Raw genomic sequence first — 12071 nt, 5'->3', positions numbered from 1 at the left:
AAATCACAGCCACACTGCTGACAAACAGCTTGTCAGAGCTGGCTGTGTTTATCTCTATAGTGTCAGTCTGCTGCTCTCCCCGCCTCCTGCAGAACTCCAGTCCCCGCCTGCATCCCTTCCCTCCCTGCTGATTAGAGGGAAGAGACAGGGGCAGGGACCGGAGCTATGCAGGAGGCGGGGGATCAGCTGAGACTGACACTACAGATGTAAACAGCCTCACAGCATGGCTGTGATTTATGAGGGATTGCAGAGTGCAGGGGGACCTTAGTGAGGTTAGGGATAGCAACAGAGGCTGGGCTGTATAGGCAGATCCAGCCTCTGTATACAGATAACATTCTTTAAGCACACCTCGGGTTCTCTTTAAGGACAAGCATATATAAAGGAGCCAGTAGTTAGGCCTAGGAAATTAAAACAGCCTAAACACTGAAAATACACACAGGGTGCATTTCAGTTTTCCGCCTGTCCTGTGAAAGAGCGCTTAAAAGTTTAAAGGTTAATATGTTTAGCTTTTAAAGCAAAGTGGATGTTCTGAGTTCACGTCCAATTAAAACCATTGATCTAAAAAGAAATGTTATTCTTCACTTAGCATTGACTAATAGTAAAATAAGGGTGTGATTAAAGTTCTGTTCATTTATAAATGCATAAAAACTTAATGTTAAAAATTTGAGTCATTGCATATTTATGTCAAAAATTTTGGCCCAAAAAAAATGCTCAAAAGTGGCGGCCTCGGCTTATACTTGAGTCACTAGCTGTTGCCTCCAGAGCGATATACAGGGTCCCCTCTGGCATGTTTTGAAGCCTAGATCCCCAAGGAGTGTGTTCTGACAGATCTGTATGTGCAGCCTTTTCGCTGTGGTGGTATGTCTACTCTCCATCAGTGCAATATGCCCATGTTTGCCCTTAGTGTCCACCGGCATTTGCGTAGTCTTGTGAAGCATTTAGGGCCCATTCACACTAGGGCAAGTTCCGCTAATCACAAAAGAGATTATGCTTTTTATAGTCCTAGCAATTCTAACCTATGTTAGTGTTCTTACTGCCTCAATTGGTGCTGATGGCGAGCGTTCTGTGATTAGCACCAATTGAAAAAACGCATTACCTGCAGCATTTTGGCCGCAATTATGGAGAGTCCGCAGTACAGTGCTTAATAAAGTGGTGATCACGATCGCTCTGATTTGTGTAAGTGTCCAGTGATTATTATAAAAAAATTCTGCGAAAATTGTGGTAAAATAAATTGAGCAAAACACTAGCGCAAGTGTTTTTTACTATTTCAGATGTGAACAGGCCTTCATCTTTAGCTTGTCAGTCTTATTTTTAGGATGCCATCAAGTGGGGTCTTCACAGCATATTACGTGTGCCAACACGGATCATAGACAAAGCTCAAATTCTGAATTCATATTTCAGTCTAGAGTGCACCCATGATTGCATTAGAAATTCCTCCGTGATCAGGGGTAGAAGCTGTGATCAAGAGTCCAGTTTTCCCATTGAAAACCTGCCGACTTTTCAGTTAATAGCAAAGCCCCCTTAAATGCTAGAAAAGGACCTTAGTTTTTGAGAAAATCGATTTTTAAATTTTCAAAGGAAAAAATTAAACCTAACGGAAGAGTAATTTTACATATCTCAAAAGAAGCAATGAATTACCTGACTGGGTTTGCAGGGGGTCCATACACAGTACGTATGGAGCCACTGGAAACCCCTCCAAAGCCGCAAGGCTTTGTCCATGGGATCAATATACAGCTGCAATATGGCTGTATAAAGATGCCTGACATTTTTTTATATATTTTTTTTTATGTTCCGTGTTGGGAAAATAAAAGTGGGACTTTGCTTTTTCACTATACCAGCCCGCATGGTCCATGGTATGGGGTATGGGCGGAAAAACCTTCCCAAACCCCCTGTAGCCCTTGTCCAATTCATGGATAAGGGGCTCTTCCCCTCCTCCTGTATGGAGGTGGGGGGGGGGTTCATGGTGGCATCTAGGGCATCCCCTTTAAGAAGGAGACATCCAGATGCCCACCCCCCTCCCAGGATAAATGAGAATAGGGGTACTTTAACCCTTTATGGACATGGTTAATGGGTACAAGGTAAAGAAAAAAACAACTAATAAATTCATTTTAATATTCTTAATTAACAAGAAATACTTACCTGTGCATTTAAAAATAATGTTCCCACAGAAATTTACTCGGAAATAATGTCCCTCGATGTATCCTCTATCTTGCTACTGTCTGATACTGTAACATGTTGATTGAAAAAGATCACGACGACGCTCCCCCACCTAACACTGCACTCAGCTATTACAATAGCTGAGAAAGATTGTCCTATTAGGACGCATTAACTCTAATTCCGACTGTCCTCCCCGCCTCCACACCTGTCACTCACATCAATGTTGGCGGGGGAGCGGCGGTGTGACGTCTGTACGGCGATCTTCTTCAATCAACATGTTACAGTATCAGAAGGTCGCAAGATAGAGGATACATCGTCGAGGGACATTATTTCCAAGGATATTGGCATGGGAACATTATTAAGGCACAGGTAAGTATTTCTTATTTGTTAATGATATTAAAGAACTGTATTCGTTATGTTGTTTACTTTTAACCCTTTATGGAAATGGGTAAGGAGCACAAAGTACCCCTATACTCATTTCTCCTGGAAGGGGGGTGGGCATCTGGGGGCCACCTTAAAGGGAACTCCCAGATGGTAACATGAACCACCCTCCCTCCAGAAAATTAGCGCCCCACCTCCATTTTTGGGCCACAGAGGTGGGGAAGAGCACATTGTTCATGGATTGGAAAAGGGCTCGGAGGGGGAGGCTTGCCCGCCCCTCCCCCTCAGAGGCCCCCAATACATAGACCATGTGGGCTGGTATAGTCAGGGTGTGAAGCCCCACTCAGCAGGGGCATAGCATTCTGGCAATCCCTGCCTGCATGGGGAAGAAGGAGTTAAACTTCTGGAGGGGGGACCCTACATAAATTTTTTTATTTCCCACGCTGTAAACTTAAAATAAATTCAGATTTTTGAAAAAATGGGGAATAATCACAGGGATCTTTATACAGCCATATTGCAGCTGTATAACGATCCCTGGCCAAAGCATTCCGGACCCAGAGAGGTTTCCAGGGGGTCCTTATGTGACTACGTAGTGACCCCCTGGAAACCCGATCAGGAAATTCATTGCTCTTTCTTTTGAAATATGTAAGATTACGCCATCGTTAGCTTTGCTACTGAAACTGACATTTAACGCATTTAAAGGTAACTGTTTTACTTTGGAATTTTAAATTCAATTTTATCAAAAACTAAATCCCCCCCCCAAACTTACCCCCCCCCCCCCTAATTAACAGGTCCTGAAAATTTGGGATTCATAACATGTAAGGGGGATTTAATATTAACTGTTAAAGTTGGCTGGTTTTTAATCACTAATCAGGAACTCGTGATCACGAGTCTGTATTCGGGTCCAGTCACGAGTGCACTCGGTTCAGGTACTCTGTATTTTTTTTTTTAAATCGTGAGTACCCTGTTCCGAACTCATAAAGGGCAAAATGACACGAGATGCAGTACAGAATACCTACATAGAACTCAATCGTTTTTATTGTTTGTTTTTAATATTCTTGCTTTGGAGTAGGAATTACCTGTAACATAAAGCAAAATGTGTTCTACAATAATGTTTACAAGATCCCACCAGTTTAAGTGCTTTAATAACCCCTCACTGTAAAGTATTTGTGTTAATGCTATATTTTTTATGCTGTTAAATATCTTCAATATTAAAACTGTAAATTACAAACATGTAGTCCTAATTTTTCTTTAAAAGCTATAATTTTGACTTAGGCTAACAATGGTTTCAGATAATACATGCCATTGTTGCCAGGCTTACTGTCTCTGCGTTATACATGGCAACATTCTTATTTCCAGGTTTCCCTTTGTGGTATTGAAGCCATGGGCCATAATGCAGAAATGATAAATCTGTGCGCGTTCTTAATGAGCTATTACCAAATTTTGCCAAGTAGCAGTCGGCAGGGTTGCACAATCCGGAAAGGATCTTGGTGCCAATCCGCCCCATCAGATTTTGCAACCGTGCCCAGAAGGTGCCAAGTCAGCAGGGTTGCACAATCTGGGAAGGTTCTTGGTGACCATCTACCCCATTAGAATTTGCAACCACACCCTATCAGAATTTGCAACCGTGCCCAGTCAGCAGGGCTGTACAATCCAGGAAGGTTCTTGGTGCCAATCTACCCCATCAGAATTTGCAACCGTACCCTATCAGAATTTGCAACTGTGCCCAGTCAGCAGGGTTGCACAATCCGGGAAGGTTCTTGGTGCCACTCTACCCCATCAGAATTTGCAACCGTGCCCTGAAGGTGCCTAGTCAGCAGGGTTGCACAATCCGGGAAGGTTCTTGGTGCCAATCTACCCCATCAGAATTTGCAACCGTACCCTATCAGAATTTGCAACTGTGCCCAGAAGGTGCCAAGTCAGCAGGGTTGCACAATCTGGGAAGGTTCTTGGTGACCATCTACCCCATTAGAATTTGCAACCACACCCTATCAGAATTTGCAACCGTGCCCAGTCAGCAGGGCTGTACAATCCAGGAAGGTTCTTGGTGCCAATCTACCCCATCAGAATTTGCAACCGTACCCTATCAGAATTTGCAACTGTGCCCAGATGGTGCCCAGTCAGCAGGGGTGTACAATCCGGGAAGGTTCTTGGTGCCAATCTACCCCATCAGAATTTGCAACCGTGCCCTGAGGGTGCCCAGTCAACAGGGTTGCACAATCCGGGAAGGTTCTTGGTGCCAATCTACCCCATCAGAATTTGCAACCGTACCCTATCAGAATTTGCAACTGTGCCCAGATGGTGCCCAGTCAGCAGGGGTGTACAATCCGGGAAGGTTCTTGGTGCCAATCTACCCCATCAGAATTTGCAACCGTACCCTATCAGAATTTGCAACTGTGCCCAGATGGTGCCCAGTCAGCAGGGTTGCACAATCCGGGAAGGTTCTTGGTGCCAATCTACCCCATCAGAATTTGCAACCGTACCCTATCAGAATTTGCAACTGTGCCCAGATGGTGCCCAGTCAGCAGGGGTGTACAATCCGGGAAGGTTTTTGGTGCCAATCTACCCCATCAGAATTTGCAACCGTACCCTATCAGAATTTGCAACTGTGCCCAGATGGTGCCCAGTCAGCAGGGGTGTACAATCCAGGAAGGTTCTTGGTGCCAATCTACCCCATCAGAATTTGCAACCGTGCCCTGAGGGTGCCCAGTCAACAGGGTTGCACAATCCGGGAAGGTTCTTGGTGCCAATCTACCCCATCAGAATTTGCAACCGTACCCTATCAGAATTTGCAACTGTGCCAAGATGGTGCCCAGTCAGCAGGGTTGCACAATCCAGGAAGGTTCTTGGTGCCAATCTACCCCATCAGAATTTGCAACCGTACCCTATCAGAATTTGCAACTGTGCCCAGATGGTGCCTAGTCAGCAGGGGTGTACAATCCGGGAAGGTTTTTGGTGCCAATCTACCCCATCAGAATTTGCAACTGTGCCCAGATGGTGCCCAGTCAGCAGGGGTGTACAATCCGGGAAGGTTCTTGGTGCCAATCTACCCCATCAGAATTTGCAACCGTGCCCTGAGGGTGCCCAGTCAACAGGGTTGCACAATCCGGGAAGGTTCTTGGTGCCAATCTACCCCATCAGAATTTGCAACCGTACCCTATCAGAATTTGCAACTGTGCCCAGATGGTGCCCAGTCAGCAGGGGTGTACAATCCGGGAAGGTTCTTGGTGCCAATCTACCCCATCAGAATTTGCAACCGTGCCCTGAGGGTGCCCAGTCAACAGGGTTGCACAATCCGGGAAGGTTCTTGGTGCCAATCTACCCCATCAGAATTTGCAACCGTACCCTATCAGAATTTGCAACTGTGCCCAGATGGTGCCCAGTCAGCAGGGGTGTACAATCCGGGATGGTTTTTGGTGACAATCTACCCCATCAGAATTTGCAACCGTACCCTATCAGAATTTGCAACCGTGCCCTGAGGGTGCCCAGTCAACGGTTGCACAATCCGGGAAGGTTCTTGGTGCCAATCTACCCCATCAGAATTTGCAACCGTACCCTATCAGAATTTGCAACTGTGCCCAGATGGTGCCCAGTCAGCAGGGGTGTACAATCCGGGAAGGTTTTTGGTGCCAATCTACCCCATCAGAATTTGCAACCGTACCCTATCAGAATTTGCAACTGTGCCCAGATGGTGCCCAGTCAGCAGGGGTGTACAATCCGGGATGGTTTTTGGTGACAATCTACCCCATCAGAATTTGCAACCGTACCCTATCAGAATTTGCAACCGTGCCCTGAGGGTGCCCAGTCAACAGGGTTGCACAATCCGGGAAGGTTCTTGGTGCCAATCTACCCCATCAGAATTTGCAACCGTACCCTATCAGAATTTGCAACTGTGCCCAGATGGTGCCCAGTCAGCAGGGTTGCACAATCCGGGAAGGTTCTTGGTGCCAATCTACCCCATCAGAATTTGCAACCGTACCCTATCAGAATTTGCAACTGTGCCCAGATGGTGCCCAGTCAGCAGGGTTGCACAATCCGGGAAGGTTCTTGGTGCCAATCTACCCCATCAGAATTTGCAACCGTACCCTATCAGAATTTGCAACCGTGCCCTGAAGGTGCCCAGTCATCAGGGTTGCAAAATCTGTAACTGCCCTCATACCTATAAGATTTTGAAACCATGGTTGCATATTTTGACAAGGTTGCATTTATTTATACTGAAAGATATAAAAATTTGAAACTGTTTATTTACGGTTGCAAAATCTGATAAAGTTGCAAAAAATTTCACCACACCGGCACTGGGGGGACATGGCTATATTCCATATATATCTTCTCCTGTCTCTGTGATGTGAGTTATTACTAGGAAGGTGAGATGCCAGCACTGCAGGGACATGGCTATAGCAGCAGTTATATAAAAGTCTCTTGTATGGCAATTACTTCAAGGGGGATGATCAGGATATTGACAGGTGTACTATGACCTCCTCTGTATGTCCACCCAGTCTCCGCCCTCTGCTCTGCCCAATATATAACAACAATCACACAATTACCTCTTCCAGCCATATGTTCCCCATATTTCCTGCAACTTCTCCCGCTGTATTGCATCCTTTCCTGTCTGTGTTTCATATTTCCTATCTTTGGTTTCTTTTTTTTCCGGTCTGTGCGTTCCAACTGGGAGAAGTGATCTCGCCATCTTGTGGTGAATAAGCTAACTGCATCCTCTCTTAATGGACTTACCTGCATTTATCCTTTTATAATTATATTATTATTATTATTATTAGTCTAGACCCCTAAGTGTCTTCTTATTTTTCCAGATCCCCATCCCCTAAAATGTTTTGCGTCTGAACAGAGGGGATCAGGTGTGTAGTCTGTTCCCGATTGGTAAACTCAGGCTATGTATGGCTTCTGCTGTCTTGACTCTGCATCATGTCTCTCTATTGCATGCTGGCAAATTCTAAAGTGATCCGGTGGTGACTGGTGGTGTGCGCCATCTGGTGAAGGCCGGGTGCTACCCTTTGCCAATTTGAACTGAACCATCTTAATAATAGTTGTGCGATAGGCGAGGTCTGACATCGTTTGCACAGATCGGTAGTGGCCATTGTTTTTGTTGACGTGCCAGTGGGAGACACAGGATAAGGCTGTACTAGGCGTTGTATCTGCAGGTAGAGGGCTTATTCAGTATCTCAGAGGGGTTTTGGGAGGCGTGTGTTCCTCTTCCCGTGGCTTGTTGTCGCATGCAGAGGGCCTGGTTGTGACGGACTGTCTGCGCTGCCCGGCGGGTGACGCCTTGATAACCCTGAGCTCTATTTGGTACTCCTAGTGCAGTGCAGCAATGAGCTGCCATTTTTATGCAGATTTTCTGTAGACACATCTTTATCGCTGTGAGTAGGGTTGTGTGGAACAATGCCCTTATTTAGAGGGTTATGTTTCAGATGAAAAACAATATGGCTGGTGCTCGCCTCATTGCCCATTCCACCTTTCACCCCCTTAAACAATTTCAGTGCCTTTCTAAGTATAGAGCCATGTGTCCATGTATCATCTTGCCCTGCGGGTGTTTCAGTCACTGAGGTATGAATGTGAAGACTAGTTCCTTGCTTGCAATCCCTCCACACACACTCAGATATAAATGATGTCAGATCGTATAGGTTGAAATTGGTTTCTCTGCATAAAATAAAGATATTTTTAGAGGTAGCGCAGATGCTGGCATCTGCATCAGATGTATGTCTAGGCACTCCTGCTGAATGAAGTTTCTTTTCTCCACTTTATATACTGTTTTTTGAGTTTCAGCCCCCTGTGACACTGGCACATTCTAAATTGTTTTGACATGATATTGCAGAAAGGACGGTGGCGTAGTGGTTAGAGCTCTCGCCTTGCAGCACTGGATTCCCAATTTGAATCCCAGCCAGGTCTCCATCTGCACAGAGTTTGTATGTTCTCCCCGTGTCTGCGTGGGTTTCCTCTGAGCACCCAGGTTTCCTCCCATGTCCCAAAAACATACAGATAAGTTAATTGTTCCTAGACTATGATACATGCTATACCTGATATAGACATATGACTATAGTGGGGATTAGATTGTGAGCCCCTCTGAGGGACAGTTACATGACAATATACTCTGTACAGCGCTTTGTAAGATGTCAACGCTACATAAATAATAATAATTTATGCATTTTTCAATAAGGTTTGAATCTACTGTTTACACAGGATATGAAGTCATACTTGGCAGTATGCCCAGCCAGTAATCTGACAGGGGTGGAGCCGGGGAGTATTTTTCTTCCTGGTTTGTGATGGCCGCCCTCATGCCTGGACCAAACACGTGAGCAAGCGGTTTTTCAATGCAAAACAGGTGTATTCATTCTCTCCCCCTTCCTGAAGCCTCCTTCACTGGCACCACTGGGATTATGCCTTCTGTACGTTTATGCAATTCACAAGAAATAAAAAGCAGCAACTTTAGGTAAGTGTTCAGCTCATTTCCTTTCTGTATTGCTAGATTGTCTCTTTTCAACCGATTTCCGTGAGCACACCAAGCATGTTTCTGGACCTGGAGGTGAAGACCGGTGAGCCCTTTATGCAATGTTGAGGTGATTGGCTATCTGTACCTCTACCCCACAATCATCGGGTGCCGAATCCCACTCTTCTTTGTTGTATAAATGATTTTTATTATACGTCACTGAACAACATCCTTATCTACAGATGCATCTGATTCCATATCAGGGTTGCCAACCTAATTTGTAATGTTTCACAAACAAACCGCCCAAAAGATCAGGACACTCAACATTTTTGATGGACGGGGGAGGAGTCAGCAACACAGTTTTAGAAGCGGTTGTAAGTGGAGCTAATTTGTGGGTGTGGTCATTTTTTTTTTCAGCTGAATCTATCAAGCTGCTGTGCTGAGCTGTGCTTCTGCATAAAGCCACATGTGGAGGAGGAGGAGTCTAGGTGGGATGGGGCGGGGCTGCTGTGCTGAATTTCTACACACAGCCACATGTGGAGGAGGAGTCTGGATGGGATGGGGTGGAGCTGCATTGCCAAGCTAGTTTGGTGGATAGTTTAAACCTGCCTTAAAGTGCACCCGAGGCAGTTTTTAGATATAAAAAAGGGACACAGAGGCATGTTCATATCTGAAGGACATGCCTCCGTGTGGCCTCCATTCCACCCCCCCCCATGCCTAGTCCCCCCATCCCCCACAGTAATCCCTGGTAGTCTAGTTGCCACCTTCCCCCACAGTATTCCCTGGTAGTCTAGTGGTCCCCCCATCCCCTACAGTATTCCCTGTTTGTCTAGTGTCCCCCACACCCCCCACAGTATTCCCTGGTAGTCTAAGTGGTCCCCCCATCCCCCACAGTATTTATTGGTAGTCTAGTGGTCCCCCCATCCCCCACAGTATTTATTGGTAGTCTAGTGGTCCCCCCATCACCCACAGTATTCCCTGGGAGTCTAACATTCTCTCCATACTTCCAGTGTCCCCTGGTAGTCTAGTGGTCCTCCACGGTATTCTATGGCAGTCTAATGGGGTCCCCTTATGGTGTTCATAGTAGTGTAGCATTCACTGCTCTCTCTTTAAGTATTCCATGGTAGTCTAGTGGTCGCTCCATTGCCCCACAGTATCATCTGGTAGTCTAGCCTAGATCCCCTCCCCCCATTCCCCACAGTATTCCCTGGTAGTCTAGTGGCCCTTAACCATAGCATTCCCTGTTTATCTAGTGATCCACCATCCCCACAATATTCCCTGGCAGTCTAGCAGTTCCCCCATCCCACCTTGTCACCAGGTGGTGTAATAGCCCTTAGTGGCACCCGTCCCACCATTACAGTTTCCTGGTTTCTAGTGGTAGCCTATCCCCTTATACAGTTTTCTGGTTTTCTGGCCCATACCTCCCAATTATCCCGCTGTCACCGGGACTGTCCAGGTTGGGAGGAATTTCCTGTTGTTCAGTGTCCCGGTTTGGCCATTTGAATACATTATAGATGCTGCAGCCTCCAGGTTCTCTCCTGATCAGCCAAACATTCAAGGGACATGTGTGGGTAAGTTCCTGCGCTCAGAGGCCAGTAAAGTTTGTAGTGTATTCACTCAGTCCTACACTCCTGTAGGAGGGACAATCGCTGCCATTCCACTTGCAGTCTCCACCAACAAGGTCCAAGCTTATTCCCAGAGGACCAATCAGGGCAGCCAGCTGGTTCTGAGGAAGACAGAGATATCAGGTGACATTGCTTGTCTGCATATAGCAGGGATCAGTGACTGTGCACAGATAACTGCCAGGAAGCCCGGGCACTGGGCAGTGAAGTGATGTGTGTTGCACAGCAGCAGGATCGTGTTACAGTGCAGCCATGCAGAAAGTGAAGGGTGAGAGCAGCAAGAGCTGCTGGAGCTGAAAGTCACACCCGCACTACAGCTGTCTCTCGTCCCATGAAATTCCTGCTCATGTGCTGCTCTGAGCTCCCCTCTGCTTTCACATGCTGTACGGCTGCATTGTGCCACCATCTCATAACACCTCCCAATGTTTTGACCTAAGAAAAGAGGTACACATTAAGACACACCCCTGCCACATCTAACCACACCTCCCGGCACACCCCTTCACTTGCATACTACAAAGAATTCAGAAGCAAAAGACACAGTTTTATAATTCAAACCACACTGGTCTTCTCATGTGAAATCTATTTTTATTAAAAGAAGTATAACAACAAATACCAGATATGCAATCACATAGTGAGAATGAGAACAAACTATACATACAACATACATTGCGGTCACAAAGGAAATGCAACACATTAATCTAGCTGCAGCAGGCACCTGTATGATATAGCACATCTCTTAAAGGATACCCAAGGTGACGTGTGACATGATGAGATAGACATGGGTATGTACAGTGCCTAGCACACAAATAACTATGCTGTGTTCCTTTTTTTCTTTCTCTGTCTGAAATAGTTAAATATCAGGTATGTAAGTGGCTGACTCAGTCCTGACTCAGACAGGAAGTGACTACAGTGTGACCCTCACTGATAAGAAATTCCAACAATAAAGCACTTTCCTAGCAGAAAATGGCTTCTGAGAGCAGGAAAGAGCTACAAAGGGTCAATAGTTCATAGATTTTAGCTCTGGCATGCTTCAATGAATGTGTCATTGAGAAAAAACAATAACACAGTTAAAAGTTAAAAAGTAGATTTAAACATAAAATAAAACTGTGGAATATCTTAAAAAGTCATTTTTAGGAGAAGGAAGATAGATACAATCGTTTAGTTAATTCGTTTATTTTCGCCTCGGGTGTCTTTTAAACTGGAGATAAAAGAATAAGAAAAAGAAAAAGAGGAGGAAGAAAAAGAGGAAAAGGGAAACATGGAGAGGTACGGGGACTGGACACACTGGCCTTCTCTATCATCCTTAGCTCTACTTCATTTTAACATTTTAAAATAAGAAATACACTGTATATCAATTCAAGTGATAGAAATAACATTGAGAGTAGAATGAAACACATTTTCAGTAGAAAAATACATATAATTACACAGATCTGTACATCAGTCCTGAAAGAGGGACAGTTGGGAGCTAT

At 45.4% G+C, this 12071-nt stretch overlaps 1 protein-coding gene across 1 annotated transcript in view; it reads right to left on the bottom strand.

The window, feature by feature from the left end:
- Window positions 1-12071, bottom strand: part of LOC137537219 (zinc finger protein 850-like) — a 117311-nt gene that overhangs the window by 71546 nt on the left and 33694 nt on the right. The window lies entirely within an intron of this gene.

This window comes from Hyperolius riggenbachi, chromosome 10 (assembly GCF_040937935.1).
Source record: "Hyperolius riggenbachi isolate aHypRig1 chromosome 10, aHypRig1.pri, whole genome shotgun sequence".
Taxonomy (NCBI): Eukaryota; Metazoa; Chordata; class Amphibia; order Anura; family Hyperoliidae; genus Hyperolius; species Hyperolius riggenbachi.
This window is presented reverse-complemented; position numbering and strand designations above follow the sequence as displayed.